The following is a 19,169-nucleotide window of genomic DNA, read 5'->3' as shown; positions in this document are numbered from 1 at the left end:
ATATCTGTAACCCAAAGTAGTTTTTCTAGGTTGAAAACAGAAAATTTCTTCATAGATTTAGTAATCAATTACACAGCTGATGCTGATGTAAAACTCAAAAGTATTAAAACTTCTGAAATAGGTTGAAGAGAATCAATGCTGGATATTGTTAACTAGGTCTCATAAACTACAGAAAATCTTTTGGTGGATTAACTAAAGATTTTTCACATCTTGCAAAACAGTTCTTTTTAGTTTAAATTTCTTTATGACCTTCTAAAAAAATTCATAACTGAAATAATAGTTTTACCCACCATCTCTCCATCAAATGGGGATTTTTTTCTTTTTCTTTTCTTTGTATAAGAATCTAAATAACTTTCTAGATGGCCCAATTATAAACTTAGATATACGCTTAAGTGGCTAAAAGACATTTAAGTAATATTGTTGATTATTTAATTTTAATTTCAGGAAATTAATTTCTTTTTTAACTATTGAGAGGTAACTTACTATAAAATCACTGTGTACTTGCTGACAATGTTTCTTAACATTTTCTATCATACTTTATTTTCTTAAGGATTTTTTTATTTTGTAGTCAATAAACAAGAACTTTTTATTGTTTTGCTTTTTTGCAGAAAATTGCAGTAGCATGAAGGTGAAATTTGTGACCTACCTTGTTCTAATCACTTTTATTCTGCCTTTCAAGTTATAATACATGATTCTACATCTTCATATAATTCTGCCTCTGCATCAGTAGTAGTGTTTTGCTAAAAAACTTAAAAATTTGCCTATACTTATTGCTTAAACTATAGAAATAATTTTAACTAAAAAATAGTATTTTAACTTCACTACCAATAATAATTTACATGAATATCATTGTCACTTGCCTTCTGTATAAATTATTCAAAATAAATACTTAATAATATTATCTCGGTGTGTAGAAAATTTTATTTGATTAAGTCAATTCTTTCACACTTACTAGATCAGATATATTTATGTGCAGTACTAGGTACCAGGACCTAATTCACACACACTAATAACACCATGATGCCTTTCATGATGCAATGGTTAAAGTGAAATGTAGACCTATCAAAACAATAAAGTTGTGCTTAACATTTAAAAAAATCACTATTTCAATGTTTTCATTTGGATTAAAATTCATTAAAATAAAATAATATTTTAAATTTTTCTTTACACTAGCCAGAGTTTATGTGCTCAACAGTTATATGTGTCCTGTTGCTGCTGTACTGGAACATTCAACTCTGGATAATTTAATGTTAAAGAGCACTTAGGTTTTTTGTTTGTTTGTTGTTTTTTACATGATGAAGTTGAAGTTGGACTATTTATCATGTGCAATTTTATTCATTAGGTTATGAAGAAGTTAATCAGAAAGGAAGATAAATTATATTCTTTATGGTTCTTGATGACCAGTCCAGAAATCTTCATGTTTGATTTTGTGAAAAAGGTTAAGGTCAAAGTTCCTAAAAGCTTTCACTGTGTTTCTAGATCACAGGCTTCCCACTTATCACAGAACAGAGATTAAACATATCTATCCTTTGGTAAGTGCTCAAAAAATATAAACATTAGAAACAAATATTATTATTGGCAGTACTACTTAAGTGATAAACAAGAAACACCTTAAGTGATGAGATCATTTTATGCAGATTTTAATCTCTTGGATTAAAGGCCAAGCGCTACTTCATCATAATTCTATCTGTATGTCTAATTTGTTTAGCTTCTCTCTTTTTTTTTGTAGAGACAGAGTCTCACTGTACCACTATCAGGTAGAGTGCCAAGACGTCACACAGCTCACAGCAACCTCTAACTCTTGGGCTTACGCTATTCTCTTGCCTCAGCCTCCCAAGCAGCTGGGACTACAGGCGCCCGCCACAACGTCTGGCTACTTTTTTGTTGCAGTTTTTGGCCGGGGCTGGGCCTGAACCCACCACCCTCAGCATATGGGGCCGGCGCCCTACTCACTGAGCCACAGGCGCTGCCCTGTTTAGCTTCTCTTATTATTCATATATATATATATATATTCATTTTGTTGTGGTTAAGAAAAATCTTTAAGTGACTAAATATAATTGTTTTCATTTTGATTCTCTTAGAAATCATTGTTTTTGAAATATGTATCCTGGGTAGGCTAGAAAGATGAAGCTTTGCACAGATAGAAATAAATGGGAGGTGGCAAATGGAATTTTTAAAAAGTCTAAATTGCTCTTTAGCAATGTTTTTACTGGAAGGAAAAAATTCCGGAGCTTGCATGATTAATATATATAATTAGTTTACAAAGGCTGAAAATCAAGGTTATCTAATGGGCAATTCAACGTATAGTGCAGCTCTGGCCAGAATCAATATGATAATGATCATTTTTTCCTCAAGAGAGGTGCAAAGTGCAGAGCATGTGCGTATGTGGTAATGGCAAGGGCAAGTGGTGGGTTGGAATGGGTTCAGAGCAGAAAAACACAGGCATCACTTTCAGGATGTTTTTTGTGAGATTTTCAAGGCATTTAATTCTAGACAGAAGACATTGGCTTTACCTTAGTTGAATCTCATTATTGTGGAGCATATTAAAACATTAACAATTAAAGGATACTGGGAGTCCACATCTCTTGGGAAACAGGAGAAAAACTGAATATTGACCTTTTTTTTGTTGTTAGACAGATAGATGATCTCTGCGAATTTAAGAAGTAAGGGGAATCTTTTAAGTAAATTAAGTCATCTTTACTGTCTCTAGTAAAGCTTTATTCCAAACTGGAACATTTTAGGACAATTGCTACAGAAATACAGATATTACATAAAACATACTTTTATGAAATATTAAAGTTTTTTTTTTTTTTTTGTAGAGACAGAGTCTCACTTTATGGCCCTCGGTAGAGTGCCGTGGCCTCACACAGCTCACAGCAACCTCCAACTCCTGGGCTTAAGCGATTCTCTTGCCTCAGCCTCCCGAGTAGCTGGGACTACAGGCAGGCGGCCGCCACAACGCCCGGCTATTTTTTGGTTGCAGTTTGGCCGGGGCCGGGTTTGAACCCGCCACCCTTGGTATATGGGGCCGGCGCCCTACCGACTGAGCCACAGGCGCCGCCCAAAATGTTAAAGTTTTTATAACTAAGTATAGAGGATGCCAAGAGCTGGATGGCCTCTAACAGATGATTTGGAGCTTGGAGGTGGATCCTGGGGCAACTCAGCAGCAGACGTTAAAGCTTGATCATCCTCTGGAGTGGAGGAGAGAGAGCCCAGGGGCAATCCTTAAGCACACGGTCATTGTCTAATACTCCCCTCACCTGTCAGGTACCATCTCAATAGCCACTACAGAGGTTGCTCTGGGCTACCCGGCACTTAAGGTTAGCCTGCCTCTTGAAAGCTTGTACTTCAGTCTGTGTCACACCTGTTCCCTTCACGCAACCATGACCAAGGCCACAGGGGTCATGACAACCAAGAAATAAATATTTAAGTTAAAATATACTTGACTCTCCTAGTGATTATAGGCAAATAAGTTCTGTGGTTCCTCGTTTATTTGTGTGTTTAATAGTACTTAATGACATTTAACAGACATGTTAAGATTGTGTAGTAATTCATGTAGCAAAGAATGAACTAGACAACAAATACCTAGAGTATTTATTTTCATAGTCAATATTATTATTACATATTACAATTAAATATTTACTATAATGAATCAATGTAGTATTCTATATGTACATACATACATATATAACAGATAGATATTGTATATAGTATATTTATCTGAGAGATCTCTTATAGTAGTCAATATTTTTAACCCCCCAAATTGATTTACCCAGGCTGTGAAATATTGGTGTCAAGAATGCTACCCATTCACCTGAAGTCTTGATTCCCTCGTTAGTTTTACTGTTGGTTAATTTTATGATTTAGATAAGCAATTTGCATCTGTTAACCTGAATTTCTTCTCTAGAAAAAAATAGCAGAAATAAAAATACCCTTTCTTGTCTTCTAAAACAGCCTTATGGAATATTTAATTAAGAGAATAAACAGCAAAACATTTTATATTTATTTAAAACTTTTGAATAGTCAAATATTGATCAAATTATTATATTAAGAAGGGAGAGGGAGTGAAACAGGTCAGTAAGACCATAGAATTAATGTAGAAATTAAAGAAGTTTAGGAAAAGCTAATTTGTAGCTTTTATCCCTTCAATGGGAGGGGATAAACTTTTACTCTCTTTAGACCCTGTCTGGTATAGCTTGTGACAAATGGTGGAGAGGAAATCACAATGGTTCCAGATTTAAATTCAAGTGCTGGCACTAACTTATGGTCTACTGGGTATAATACCTAGCTTACAGAGTTGTTTTAAAAATAAAAGAAAACGTTTTTTTAAAACACTTAATACAGTGGCTGGCACATAGCTCTCAATGACTGTAACTAATAAAAATTAATTATGGAGTAATCCCACATGAACATTTGAAGAAATCTAAAGTTTTACCATGCTTTGGTCAATTAAAAAGCAGAATTTCATGGATGTGTGAATCATATGGCAATATCTGTCCCAATGATTCAGTATGGCAATAACAGTGAATGCAACTATAATAAATTAAAACCAGATTCATCTTACCAATAAAAGTAAATACAACAACCAGTAATAACGACAAATATGAATCATACTGTTAGAGTCTGAAATGAAATTGCTTGGCCAGGTATCACCTCATTAATTCTCTTACCTTCAAGATAAATGGACCAATTTTATAATCTTAAAAACACTAAATTATATTCTAGAGAATAATCTGAATTTTTGATAGAAAAGAACATATTTGAAATTTCCCTTATTCCGTAAGGCTTAACATTTCAAGGCAAACCCAAGGCTTTTTTTTAATGGTTAACTTCTATTAATGGCTGGATTTAGAAAAAAACAAACAAACAAAAAAAACCCCTAAAATTCTTGATTAAAAAGGAAAAGATCAAAATAACTCATAAAAAAAGGCACTTGGACATCAAATGACTCTCATCGTATATTTTGATGATTTTAGCATTAATTAATCACAGACATAGAGGTAAAATTTCCTTTAACACACACTTGGTTTTTAAATTCATAGGATAATATGCTTGGAACAAATTGCCTTTGGCAATTTGAAAGCAACTGTACAATTCAAAATATTTTCAAGTTGCATTTTATACCAAATCAGAAAAACAACCACAACAACAACAAAAGAAAAAAACCCACATTCTCCAGAGGCAAAGAGACAAAGAAATGCGTCTCTTACTGATATTCTTTTGGATTTGTTCCTAGAATTTAATGATTAAAATTGGCCTACAGAAGGCAGGATATCAGAATTAAATAAAACCTTGGTTAAATTTGAAGATGTACAAGTTTCAGATAGAGTTCTGGAAAGACTATGGGGTACTATGAGGTGCTAAGGAGTATGGAGGCCAAAAAAAAAATTAATTTGGAAATTATGTTTCAGAGAGAGCTTGTACTCAGCTTGTGAATTCTACAGCCGAGAGAAAAACTGAGGGAGAGAGAACCCTATATTCATGCAAATTGAAAGCATCACACATTATCTGTTTAAAGTATTGTACTTACATGAACGATTTCATTTTAGAGAATAAAAATAAATGGTTGCCCTGACGAATAAACTTGAAATCCACCCTGTTTGGGGATATGTTTGTTCTTGTTTTTGTTTTTTTTAAAGAAAAATATCTTCATTTTATTTTATTTTATTTTATTTTATTTTAAGGGGAGAGCACCAACGCAGTTTCCCACTACCACAAATTATGCAGTCGAATTTCCCATATTTGGGGAAATCACAGGGGTCAGCACATCCGAGTGCAATGGATAAGCCTCGCCCTGGGAAAACCACCTTGGTAATCATGGTATCTCCCCTGCCAGGTCAGTATAGAAAAATATCTTTAAAAGTAGTCAAAAATTATACAGCACAATTAAATTAAATTCTCAGATTAAATACTGAGAATGAGAGATAATCCTGTGACATTTATTACCAGAATAATTTTCCCTGTTTTTTTTTTTGTTTTTTGTTTTTTTTTGTCAAGAATTCTTTTCAATAAGTTTCTTGGCAATAGTGAGCAGAAGTAAGATGACGATGGTGGCAGTGGTAGTGACGATGATGTAAGACGATAGCCAGGTTTTACAAGTTATCAGTTCTTAGCAGGTCTTTTGAGCTTGGCACTTTTTAAAACATTCGTAACTATTCTGCCCTAGAGAAATTATGTATTTGTTGTTTAATTTCATGTTATTTTGACAATGTTCCAGCTGTGAATATAGAATTGAAAACTTCCAGTGCCTTATCTAAAATATATTTTTATACAAGCTTAACCTATATAATTCACCTGGTGAATAGCCTATTCACGAGGAAGCAGCCAAGCCACCCCTCCCTAATTTTTCTTTTATTTTCAATTCAGCGAACAATTTGTATGTGTTGTCAACAATAGGCCCAGTGTAAATAGTCATCTCTGCATTTTGAGAAAACAAATTACCAGCAAGTCAGGTCAAGAATTGTCTAAACTCAGACACTCTGATAAATAAGACATACAAAGATGTTGAATATGTTTTCCCCATCTGTGAGAATCTTAAATAAAATCACAGTTTGGGATTTCACTGGACCTATGGACCAACAAATACTTTTTCCATACCCTCTACCAAAATCTATTGTTTCCTTACCCGCTTTTCTTTCTCTTAGCACATCAGATAGATGAAAGTATGATCTTTTGTAGAGTTAGTTGCATTTCAGCATTTTGCCAGGGGATGAAGTCTATATTTAAAATGATCAGGGAAATAAAACATCAGCAGTGGGATATGACGTATTGGTAGGAGAGGGCATGAGCTGAAATCCCATCATGGTAAAAGTTAAGTGTAAAGCTGATCTATGCAGTATTTCAGTATTTTAATTTCAGTATTACAGGATTGCAAATGTTTTGATTACATGAATTGCTTTTGTACCATTTGGCTCAGTTGTGTGTGCCTCATCCAGGTAGTGTGCATCGTACCCCTAAGTTTGAATTTACTCCTTGCCTCTTGCCCACTCCCATCTGCTTGCTTTCCATCGAGTTTTGCTACCTAATGTGCACGTGGATGTTGATCAACTAGTTCCAATTTGATAGTGAGTAAATGTGTTTGTTTTTCCATACTTATGAAACTTCACTTAGAAGAACGGTCTCCACTTCCATCCAGGTAGTTAGAAAGGTTTTAGATCACCATTTTTAAAAAATGACTGAATAGTGCCTACTCTTTAGTATACATACACCTCATATTATTAATCCACTCATGTACTGATGGACACTTGGTTTGTTCCACATCTTTGCTATTGTGAACTATGCTGCAATAAACATCGAGGAACAATTTGTTTGTTTTATAAAAATGCTTTTTCTTCTCTGGGTAAATACTGAATAGTAGGATTGCTGGATCAAATCGTAGCCTTAATTTAGTTCTTTGAGGTATCTCCACACAACTTTCCACAGAGGTTGTACTATTTTGTGGTCCCACCAACAGTGTGTAAGTGTTCCTTTCTCTCTACATCCATGCCAGCATCTGTTGTTTTGGGATTTTGTGGTAAAAACCATTGTCATTGGAGTTAGGTGATCCCTCATCATGGTCTCCATTTGCATTTCCCCAATGATTAGAAATGTGGAGCATTTTTTAACAAGATTATTGGCCATTAGTCTATCTTCTTCTGTTCATGGCTTCTGCTCAAGTCTTTTGCCCCCCCCCTTTTTAGTGGGGTTGTTTGATTTGTTTCTTGCTAATTTGCTTGACTCCTGATAGATTCTAGTTACCATCATGCAAATGTTTTCTCCCATCCTATAGGTTGTCTATTTGCTCTAGTGATTATTTCCTTGCTGTACAGAAGCCTTTGGAATTAATCAGGTCCCATTTATGTATTTCTATTGTACTGTGATTGTTTTGGGGTCTTCTTCATAAATTCATTTTCTAGGTTAATGACTGTAAAAGTTTTTCCAAAAATTTCTTCTAGAATTCTTATAACTTCATGCCTTAGGTTTAAGGCTGTCATCTATGTTGAACTAATTTTTTTTTGAGTGGTGAGAAATGTGGATCCTGATTAAATCTTCTTCATGTGGCTATCAAATTTTGCCAGTACCATTTATTGAGCAGGGATTCTTTCCCCAGTGTATGTTACTGTCTGCTTTTGTCAAGAATCAGGTGGCAATATGAGGATAGTTTTATATCTGGGTTTTCTATGCTGATGCACTTGTCTACGTCTCTGTTCTTGTGCCAGTACCATGCAGTTTTAATTTAGGGTAATAGCACTCAATTTTTAATTTTTAATTAATTTTGCTTTGCTTATGTGGGCTCTATTCTGGTTCCACACAAAGCACAGAATTATTTTTTCTAGAGCTGTAAAGAATGGCATTGATATTTTAATGGGTATCATACTGACTCTGTACATCACTTTAGGTAGTATAACATTTTAACAATGTTAATTCTGCTGACCCACAAGCATGACTTATTTTTCCATTTGTTTACATCTTCGGTGATCTCCTTCCTCAGTAACTCATACTTCTCCCTGTGGAAATTTTTTATCTCCTTGGTTAAATATGTTCATGATTCTCAGCTTTACTGTTGTTGGTATACAGGAATGATATTGATTTGTGTACACAGATTTTATATCCTGAGACTCTGCTGAATTTATTTATCAATTCGAGGAGTTTCTTGGTGAAATCTTTGGGATTTTCTAGATATAAGATTATATCATCAGCAAAGAGTGATAGTTTGACCTCTTTTTTTCCCTTTTGGATAATCTTGATTTCTTTCTCTTGTCTGATTGTTCCGTCCTACATGGCTTTTATGATTTTGAGTTACGTTCTACCTATCCCTTTTTGGTTAAGAGTGCTTACCATAAAAAAGTGGTGTATTATTTCAAATGCTTTCTCTATTTCTATTGAGGAGACCTTATGATCTTTGTTTCTGCTTCTGTTTGTGTGGTGAATTATATTTATAGATGCAAATATATTGAACCATCCTTGCATCCCTGGGAGGCAGCCCACTTGGTTATGGAGAATTAATTTTTTGATGTGCTGCTGAATTTGGTGAGCTATAATTTTATTCAGAATTTTTGCATCTATATTTATAAGGGATATTGGTCTGTAGTTTTTTTTTATTATTATATCCTTTCCCAGCTTTGGTGTCATGGTGATGATGATTTTGTGGAATATGTTGGGGAGGAAACTTCCTTCATGATGGTGGTACCTGGTCTTTGAGAACTTCAGCATTTGAATGGTTTTATACTGGTGGGTGTCTTTATGGTGATCCAAAAAGGATATATAATGCAAATCTGAGTATTTCCTGCAGGGCAGGCTTGGTCTTGACAAATTCCCTTGGAGTTTGTCTGATTGAGAAAGTTTTTATTTCCCCTTCATGAAAGAACTGAGTTTTTAAGGGTACAAAAATGTAGGCTGGTGGGCGGCACCTGTGGCTCAAAAGAGTAGGGTGCCGGCCCCATATGCTGGAGGTAGTGGGTTCAAACCCAGCCCTGGCCAAAACTGCAAAAAAAAAAAAAAAAAAAAAGTAGGCCGGCCATTATTCTCTTAGAGAGAAATGGAGCCCCAATCTCTTCTGGCTTATAAGGTCTCAGTTGAGAAGTCTGAAGTAAGTCTGATGGGATTTCTTTCTAAGTTCCCTGATGCTTTCACCTCACAGTTCATAGGAGTTCCTCTTTAGGGTTAACTTTGGCCACTCTGATGACTATATGTTGTGGTGAATGCCTCTTGGCAATGAACCTCTCAGGAGTCTTTTGAGCTTCTAGTACCTGTATGTTCAAATTTCTAACAAGACCTAGAAAATTTTCTCAAGTATGCCCTCAAATAGTTTTTCCAGATCTTGTATATTTCTTCTTTACTCCAAGCAATGTTCTTCTCGAATCCCCTGAATGGCTCTAGTCCCTCAGGAGAAGCACTTGATTGCCCCAGGTAGTGGGTGGGGTCTTAGAATTTCAGACTACTTCTTACTCTCTACTGTAGCAGAGGTGGATTGGGGAGTGCAGCTGGGTAGGCATGGGTTTAGTGTGCTTTCTCTCAGTCTCCACCAAAGCTGGCAAAGTCTCTGTTTCATCAGGGAACAAAGGTCTACTCCCAGTTTCTAGACAAAATCACCAGGGAGGGGCTAAAGTGGCTTTCCCCAACCAGAATGTCTGCTTGTGGAGGTGGCACCATCTGAGACTCCAATCTGGGAGTCTGGAGTGGGCTTCACTCCTCTCTTTCTTTCCCTGCCTTGTAGTTTCCCTGTCATCTGCCACCAGTCAGGAGGCAAGCCAGCTGAGCTCCCCCAAGATTGTGATGAGGACTAGGAAGTTTCCGGTCTGAGCTGGAGTGTGTGGAGAGTGTGGCCTTTTGTGGGGGGTGGCTTCTTGCAAGTGAAAGACTTGGGGCAGAACCCCCCACTCTGCCCGGAGCTCTGACCACCCCAATCAACCGCAAGAGACGTCGCTTGATGCAAAAACGCAAGAGGATTTTTATTCCTGCATGCCGGGGCTTGACCCACAACTCTTTTAGAAGCCGAGGAGTCAAGCCCCGCACAGCAGTTTTTACAAGCTTATAAAGGCAAAAACTACAAAGTAGGCGGGAATAGCAAACTTGGCAGGGGCTCTAATCATAAAGTAAGAGGGAATAGACATAGCTGGGGCTCTAACCAGATAAGAAGAACTCTGGTTCATTATTCAACTGTCTTAAGATAAGATCAACAGTCAAATATTTGTCTTTAACAATAAACATTCGCTTTAGCTCGGGGAGCTATCTTCTGGAACAGTTACAAAAGGCCACATTCCTATGGTAGGGAGTGAGAGGTGGTCACATTCCTATGGTAGGGAGTATTATTCTCATGGTAATATTTTCTTTCACAAGCATCCTGAAGCTAGAACTCAAACTGCACTCTCCTCCTTGATCTGCTCATGTAGGCACCCTCATCCCCCAAGACTAATTCACATATCTCCCCTCTGTGCCCCTGCACAGTGCAACAGAGGCATGGGATTATGGGATGTGGTCTGTGAGTCTGTCCCTAGGTCCCCAGAGATCAATCATTGACCATTCCAGGGAGACACATGCTGGTCCCAAGTTGCCCACAGTGTCCCCAAGCAAGTTTGATGTCCCTCTGCCTTGGGGAATACCACACTTTGATGGCAAGCTGGGCAAGCAGCACCAGGGAGGGCTGGTGGGCAGGGAGCTGAGCACCCCTCAGTCTGCTGCAGGATCCTTAAAGGAAAGGTCCAAGCCTCACTTTCTGTGGAAGCCTTGGTGTGGTGGTTCAATCGTCTCTCTCAGCAGCTGCAGGTGTGGGATGGAAAGGGGAGAAAGAGTCTGGAAAGATTTGATTCCTACTCTCTGTGGAAGCCCCAATGTGGTAGATGCACCAATTGAGAGGAAAGTCAGTTCTTTTGAGGCCTGGGTTGATTGTCTCTTAGCAGCAATAAATGGGGCAGGAGAAGGGGAGGAAAAGAGTCTGAATGGAAGAAAGATAGCACTTTGGTCATCCCTGTTCCTCTCTCTAAAAGGAAGCCCATCCAGGATGTCCAGGCTCTTGGGTCACACAGATCTCCCAGAACTTCTGGCCCCCAATGGCTCCTGCAGTCTGGGCCAGAGTTGGAAAATGTATGTGTGTGAATTAACAAGATGAAAACTGAAGGCTGAAGCCCCTGGTGAGGATAAGGATGAATGATGAGTGGAGAAACAGAAACAATATAGCCCCTTTGTCTTGGTTCAGGTTTCCAGTGATGGGAAGTGATTCAAATGGCATGAGCAACCTGGTGCTTTGTTGTCAAGAATCTCCATGTTTACTGGCAACAGCTTTTGGGCCAGTGAAGGTGGAAGAGTCTCCAACTGGTGGAGAGCCCACTGACTTGCCAGTGATGTGGGGGAGAGAGAAATAAACTGCTCCACCTACCATTCTCTGAACTCCAGGCCTCTCAGGGGTTTATCTCTGCCAATATCTTTCTCCTTCATGTTCTGCTCTGCAACTTCTTCTGTGGAGTCTTTGATAGGTTCTGGAACTTTCATCTCAGAATCATACCCAATCTATGTTTGTTTGTTTATTTTTCCATCTAAAGCTTTTCTTTCTTTCTGAGACCATCTTGGAGCAGGTGTCTCTGCTCTGTCATCTTTGCTCCCAGACCTGGGTTTGATTCCTGCCTTATAACTTGATACTTCATGTACATGTAGAAAAATATTTAACTCTGCCTCAGTGAGCCTGTTGACTAGATATGTGCATGTGAAAATGCTAACGAAGACTTGAAAGATGGTAGAGTCTTAGTAACCAGGGCTTGCTTCTCCTTGCCATGAGCTATATGGTCTGCTACTATTATATATGAGAGACAGACACAAACACCTGTTTTTCAGTTAAACAGCCAGAAGTGCCGGGTCCTCCGGCAGTCGCAGTTGAGGTAAGATCTGGGCCAGCTGTCCCAGGGGCTGAGCAGGATGGCGAGTGTCCGCGGCTCCAACAGGAACACACGGAGCCAGGAGTCTGTCGAAGCAGGAACTCAACTTTATTGCGTCAAGAAGCCGCTTATATAGGGTGTGGGGAAGGGGCGGGGAAAGGAGAAATGGTGTGATGGGTGGTAAAAGAGGGTTGGGCCAATGGCATGGTACCAGTTGGCTGTATCTAGGTAGAGGCAGTTTCAGGCCGGCCTTGCTGAGTCATTGCTATGCAGAAGTAGCTCGATGGATCTACTTCTAGTCAAGCTCGAGAAGTTGCACTAGGCCTCAGGCACATGGCAGGGCCCAACACAGAAGGACTTCAAAGTTTTTTCTCCCCTGACAGATGGTTAATATATTGGTTGGAAAGGGTCTAGAGATACATTTCATTTTGCTCTAACTAGTTTGGTTTGCAGATTAAATCTCTTCTTGTTTTCAATATCATGATCTAATTCATTTCACTATTATAGGCAAATCTGGACATGCTCTTTTATCTTCAGAGTTCAAAAATTGCAAGGATTCTAGAATTCCTTAAGCCCTTTTAATTTACAGATACATGTCTTGTTATTTTATTTTATTTTTTTGAGACAATCTCACTATGTCATCCTTGGTAGAGTGCTGAGTCATCATAGCTTATAGCTACCTCAAACTCTTGGGCTTAAGCGATTCTCTTGCCTCGGCCTCCCAAGTAGCTGGGACTACAGGTGCCCAACACAATGCCCAGCTGTTTTTTGTTGTAGTTGTCATTGTTATTGTTTAGCAGGCCCAGGCTGAGTTTTAACCCACCAGCCCCTGTGTATGTGGCCGGCACCCTAACCACTGAGCTATGGGCACCAAGCCTATTCTTGTTATTTTTAATCAATTTTAATTTTTGTTTTCCCTTAATTTTTTTAATGCAGTGTATTTTATGTCATTTCTGACCTTTCTTTTCTTGATGTTGAGACTCTTTAATGAGCTGTTATTATTTTTCTAACATGTTAGTACTTAGGCCCTTAATTTGAAGTTCTCTGAGTGACAAATTTTTAAGAAGTAGGTGTTTTTACTCACGTGGACTATTAAGAGAAGTGAGCAGATCAGATGTTTTCTTATGCAGTACTTGAAAGATGCCACCTCACTCCCTTTCATTTTGTACTCTTCTGTCTTAGAAACATAGAGAACTTAGTCTACATTAAGTCCATTTTAGCTCAGGCTGACTAAGTGCACTTACAAAGGATAATGTCGGCTTCCTCACTGAGGTCAACAGATAACTGCAAGTTAAAGTCTTCCCTTCAACTTTATTGAATTTCCTCATGAAGATCTAATTCTGGATTCTAAGTATCACCCATAGCCACAAGTGACAGAGCCACACTACTATTTCCACTTAACACTAGTAAACCATTCATGTCTATTAGGGCAATGTGTAATTCAGTTTTTCAGCAAGCTAGTTGTGCTGGCAAACCTGTCCCCTCCTCTCTCGAACACATTTTATGTTCTATACTTTTTCCAGATGGCCTCTGAATTTTATTTTCATTTTTAGTTTAATATTGAGGAGACATAGGAACATTTCTTCCACTTATAATTCATTCCAGTTCCCATTGGAATGAGTTGTTCTTTTCAGAGACCAATAAATGAATTGGTGCGATATTAAAAGAAAAGATATCCCAAGCTGCACCTTGTACCTGTTTGACTTCCCACATGATGACAAGCAAAAATGTTCATAAGTTCAAGTGCATTTTGACAGCCAGAGAAGGATGTCAATTGTTAAGCACAAATGGTAAAATTTGTGCAGTATCAGCCTAGGCTGTCTTGATAGTGGCTGACTTTTTAATAATATTATATTATAAACAAAATGCAGGCAAATGTTGATCTCTGACGCCACTTGAGGTTTTACAGCTTTCTGAAACCTATCATAAAATGTAGACTTGCATATTTCCCTTGATACATTTTTTTGTAGCTCAGTTTATGGGTAGTTTATAAATCATCATATATATTTGCAGAAGTACAGATGAACTATAATCACATATATTCCTTCTTTCACTACATAATTCTAAGAATAATTTAACCAATACTTTTTACATGAATTTAAGATTAATTTTACTTGAAATCATTTTTGATTTAGAATATTAATTCAAGATGGTCTCTGTTCTAGCCATCTCCCAAGAGTAAGAAATTCTAAATCATAAGCACAAAAACTTGAAACTATCCCAAACAGTGATACATTAATCACACAATCAAAAATATATCCCTATATTTCAGGGCTTTGAAATTAGAAAGTAAATATGTAGAGAAATAGTCTCAAGACAGAATGAAACCCTAAAGGTCATCTAAACTCAACCATCAATTCATTGCTTGAATGTTCTCTATATTCTCAGCCAAGGCTGAATACTTCCAGAGTGCTATCAGGAAGTATAACTCTCTTTATGTGGATGCAAAATCCTGCTTCAGTAAATGGAAGGAAGAAACTCTATTCCTAACTGTGTCTTCAGTAACAAACGGCACAGATTTACATTTTCTTACAATGATAACAGTATGCATATTTAAGAGTCGGTCTCCAATTTTCCCTTTGTTTTGCCTTTCTGGTTTGTACCCCAATTCTTTCATTTATTCCTCATGTATCTCATTCATTTGGAATATATGTTTCCCTTCTCAATTGCAATCATTATCTTCTCTATACAATCTAGTTTGTTGAAAGGAAAAATAATGTGGGTATAACAAGTATGCTGTATGCCTTTATTACCAATGTTAAATAGTTTTTGAAGAAGCCTCAGCTTAAATAAACATTTTTAGCAAAATGCAAATACATAAATATATATACATATATATGAAGAGGGAGAGTTCACTTGTGTGAAGATTATTATTTAAAAAAACTAATCTACTTTACATAATGCCATTAAGTCACATTTACACTTTTTTTAAAATGGGAAGTTTGATGGTGGGGTATTAAGTCAGCACTAGAGAATGGCAGGAAAGGATAGATTGAGAATTAAAAAAAGCATGAAGGATGATTCTGGTGAATGCTCAGCAGAAGAGAAGTGTAGAAAAAGTCTCATTCTTCCTAGAGATTATTACTGAAGTGGCCATGATAGTGAAGATACTCTGATTCGTTTTTGGACAGAATAGAGAAACAAGGTATTGGAAACTGAAATAAAGGCAATTGGTGTTAAACAGCAGCAAAGAACTTGGCTGAATTGTCTTCATGACCCAAAATTTTGTGAGATGCAGAACTTAAAGAGTGATGAATTAGGATATTTGGTGGAAGAAATCTCTCGCATTACTGTGTTGAGGATGCTGCATGACCTCTCTCAACTGCTTCTAAAAAAATGCAAAAAGATAAAATGATTTAAAGATGGAATGTTTAAATGGCGGGTAAGTAAAGTTTGGGCATAGTGGCTCCTGCCTGTAATCCTACCTCTCTGGGAGACCGAGGTGAGAGGATCACTTGAGCTCAGGAGTTTAGGACAGCCTGAGCAAAAGCCAGACCCTGTCTCTCCTAAAACTAGAAAAATTAGCTGAGCGTTGTGGTGGATGCCTATGGTCCCAGCTACTCAGAAGGCTTAGCCAAAAGGATCGCTTGAGCCCAAGAGTTTGAGGTTGAGGTTGCTGTGAGCTAGTTGGATGCCAGGGGACTCTAGCCCAGGCAACAGGGTAAGACTGTCTCAAAAAAAAAAAAGGGCAAAATGTAAATATTTGGAAGATTCACAGTCTGCTCATGAAGAATAAAAAAGCAAAATCAAAAGTATGGACAAGCAACCATTTAATATGAAGATTGATACGAATTCAATAAAGCTAAGTGCTATTCATCAAGGAAATGGGAAACTTACCCTAATGTATTTAAGAAATCTTCAAGACTATCACACGCCTAGAGGCCCAAGACCTAGAGAATAGAAAGATTTCAAGGAAGGGGACCAGGATATCGTTACACCTTGAGTTTCACTGGCCAGGCCATCTCAAGCCTCTGTTCTCCACATACTGGCAAAGCACTCTTCACTGCCCAGCGGTAGCACAGGTGGGCCAGGTGTGGCTTGGTTGCTGCTCTGGAAGGCAAAATAGGTGAGGTTAGAATCATCTACGTAGTGCTAATTCTGCATGCACACAGTGCAAGAGAAGTGAAGTCATGTCCTCCTCCACTTAGATTTCAAAAGATGACTCAGAGAGCTTTGATGCCCCAGCAGAACTACCATAGGGACAAAGCCATGCCACAAAGTCCCCACTTAGGCATGTGATCCCAGTGAAACCATGGGATCAGGGATGCTGCACAGAGCCTCTACTAGGGACATGTTTAGTGGGGCCATGAAAGCAGGGCTGCCGCAAATGCCTGACCTGCAGAGCCATCAGTGTGGGACAGCAGTCCGAGAGAGCCACAGGCACCTAGACTTTCCAGGGGTCCTCAAACTGTGGTCTGCGGGCCACATGAGGGGAGGTGATTGTATTTGTTCCCGTTTTGTTTTTTAACTTCAAAATAAGATATGTGCAGTGTGTATAGGAATTTGTTCATTGTTTTTTTTTTTTTAAACTATAGTCCAGCCCTCCAGCAGTCTGAGGGACAGTGAATTGGCTCCCTGTTTAAAAAGTTTGAAGATGTCTGCTTTAACCTTTGAGAGCTGTGGTGTGGGTTGTGTCCAGAAAACCCATGGAGGCAGGGCCTCCAGGAGGCTTGGAGACTCAAACCTCACACCAGTGTGTCTGAAAGGTGGACATGGAATCAAAGAAGACTGATTATCCACCAAGCCTTATAACTTAATGGTGTTTACCCTGTTGGGTTTTGGACTTACTTGGGATCTATTACTCCTTTCTCAATTCCTATTTCTCTCTTTTAGAACAGAAATGCCTGTCTTTTGTCTATTCCTCTGTTGTATCTTGGAAGCACATAATTTGTTCGATTTCACAGGTTTACAGCTAGAGAACAATTTGCCTTTGAATAAAATACACTCTTGCTTCTTACTCACATGATGTTTAGATGAGATGCTGGACATGGACTTTAGAGTTGATGCTGTAACAAAGTAAGAAAGACATTTTAGGACTGAGTGGAAATGAATATATTTTGTACGTGAGAAGGATGTGAATTTGGGAGCAGGAGCTGAATGCTATGGTTTGAATATGGCACCTCTAAAATTCAGGTGTTGCCAATGTGACCTTTTAACAGGTGGAGCATTTAGGTATTGAAGGCTCCCCTTTCATGATTGAGACTAAGACCTTCAAAGAAGAGACTTCATGCACATTTAGCTGTCTCACCCTTTCACTTTTTGGCAGTAAGGCGACAACATTTCCTTCTTCCAAGGAATGCAGCTTCCACTAGAACAACTACACCATCCAGCACCTTGATCTTGGACTTCTCAGCCTCTAGAACTATAAGAAATACATGTATCTTCCTGATGAATTATTCAATCTGTGATATCTGTTATAGAAGCACAAAATGATAAAGATAAGCCATTTTTTATTAACTAATTTATGAGACAGTTAGAAACTGGAGATTTTTTTAAAGACAGATTATTATTCCCGTCCTCAAGAAATCTATCACTTTGAGTAAGAAATTAGAAATCAGAGTGACCTTTTAAACATACAGCTTTTGAAGAGACAATGAAAGTTAAAGGGGTTCTAATAGAGCAATTTGGGGAAGTGGATTGATTTTAATAAAACAAGCATCTTATATGTCAACTCCCTTGAGGAATATAATTTGAGGAAGAGGAGAAAGATGTTATGTGAAGAGAAATTTTAAATTCCTTCAAGCATTCTGTAAAGAATTACATTACATTTCAATGTTTCTTTTGGTTTTCTTTTTTTTAATATTAAATCATAGCTGTGTACATTAATGTGATCATGGGGCACCATACATTGGTTTTATAAACAGTTTGACACATTTTCATCACACTGGTTAACATAGCCTTCCTGGCATTTTCTTAGTTATTGTGTTAAGACAATTATATTCTACATTTACTAAGTTTCACATGTACCTTTGTAAGATGCACCACAGGTGTAATCCCGCCTATCACCCTCCCTCCGCCCATCCTACCCACTTCCTCCCCTCTCTCTCCGCATTCCCCATATTCTTAGGTTATAACTGGGTTATAGCTTTCATATGAAAGCCAAAAATTAGTTTCATAGTAGGGCTGAGTACATTGGATACTTTTTCTTCCATTCTTGAGATACTTTACTAAGAAGAATATGTTCCAGCTCCATCCATGTAAACATGAACGAGGTAAATTCCTCTACTAGGTATATACCCAGAAGACCAAAAATCACATTACAACAAAGATATTTGCACCAGAATGTTTATTGCAGCCCAATTCACAATTGCTAAGTCATGGAAAAAGCCCAAGTGCTCATCGATCCACGAATGGATTAATAAACTTTGGTTTGGTTTTGATATGGTTGTTTTCAATGTATGGATATGCTGAAGCTACTCTCAGAATGGTAGCCGGGAGCACCTGGGTGTCAATCTTATCTTCCCCTGTTCCAAAATAAATTCACTTTTATTTTGTGCTCTCTGCATCTATATTTCCATGCGTCTTCCAATAAAAGACATAATCCAGTGAAAGAATTACTTAACTTCAGTTTCCGAGTTAGACTTCGTAGTTTTTTTAAGAACAATTTCTGGGCTCTGGGATGTGTTAAGACTAAGCTCAATAGTGGCAAGTTGGCAGTAAACTTGATAAGTTTAGACTATGTTTTGTAACATCCTGGATATAGTTTCTAAAAATACATTTTCTTTTGAACTGGCCAAATCTGGTGTATCTGCACAAACTTCCTCAGTGAGTTCTTCACCAAGTGATCCATTTCTCTTCAGATTGGGGCCTTTTAATAATTAA

The 19,169-nt window shown here is 37.8% G+C and overlaps 1 non-coding gene across 1 annotated transcript; it reads right to left on the bottom strand.

Moving 5' to 3' along the window:
- Positions 1-5,681: 5,681 nt before the first annotated feature.
- On the bottom strand, positions 5,682-5,844 carry LOC128595255 (U1 spliceosomal RNA). Its single transcript, XR_008382894.1, has one exon. It is a non-coding gene; the product is annotated as a U1 spliceosomal RNA (small nuclear RNA).
- Positions 5,845-19,169: the final 13,325 nt, after the last annotated feature.

The sequence above is a fragment of the Nycticebus coucang genome, chromosome 9 (genome assembly GCF_027406575.1).
Source record: "Nycticebus coucang isolate mNycCou1 chromosome 9, mNycCou1.pri, whole genome shotgun sequence".
Lineage (NCBI taxonomy): Eukaryota > Metazoa > Chordata > Mammalia > Primates > Lorisidae > Nycticebus > Nycticebus coucang.
The sequence above is the reverse complement of the archived record's forward strand: the minus strand, read 5'-3'. Positions and strand labels throughout refer to the sequence as shown.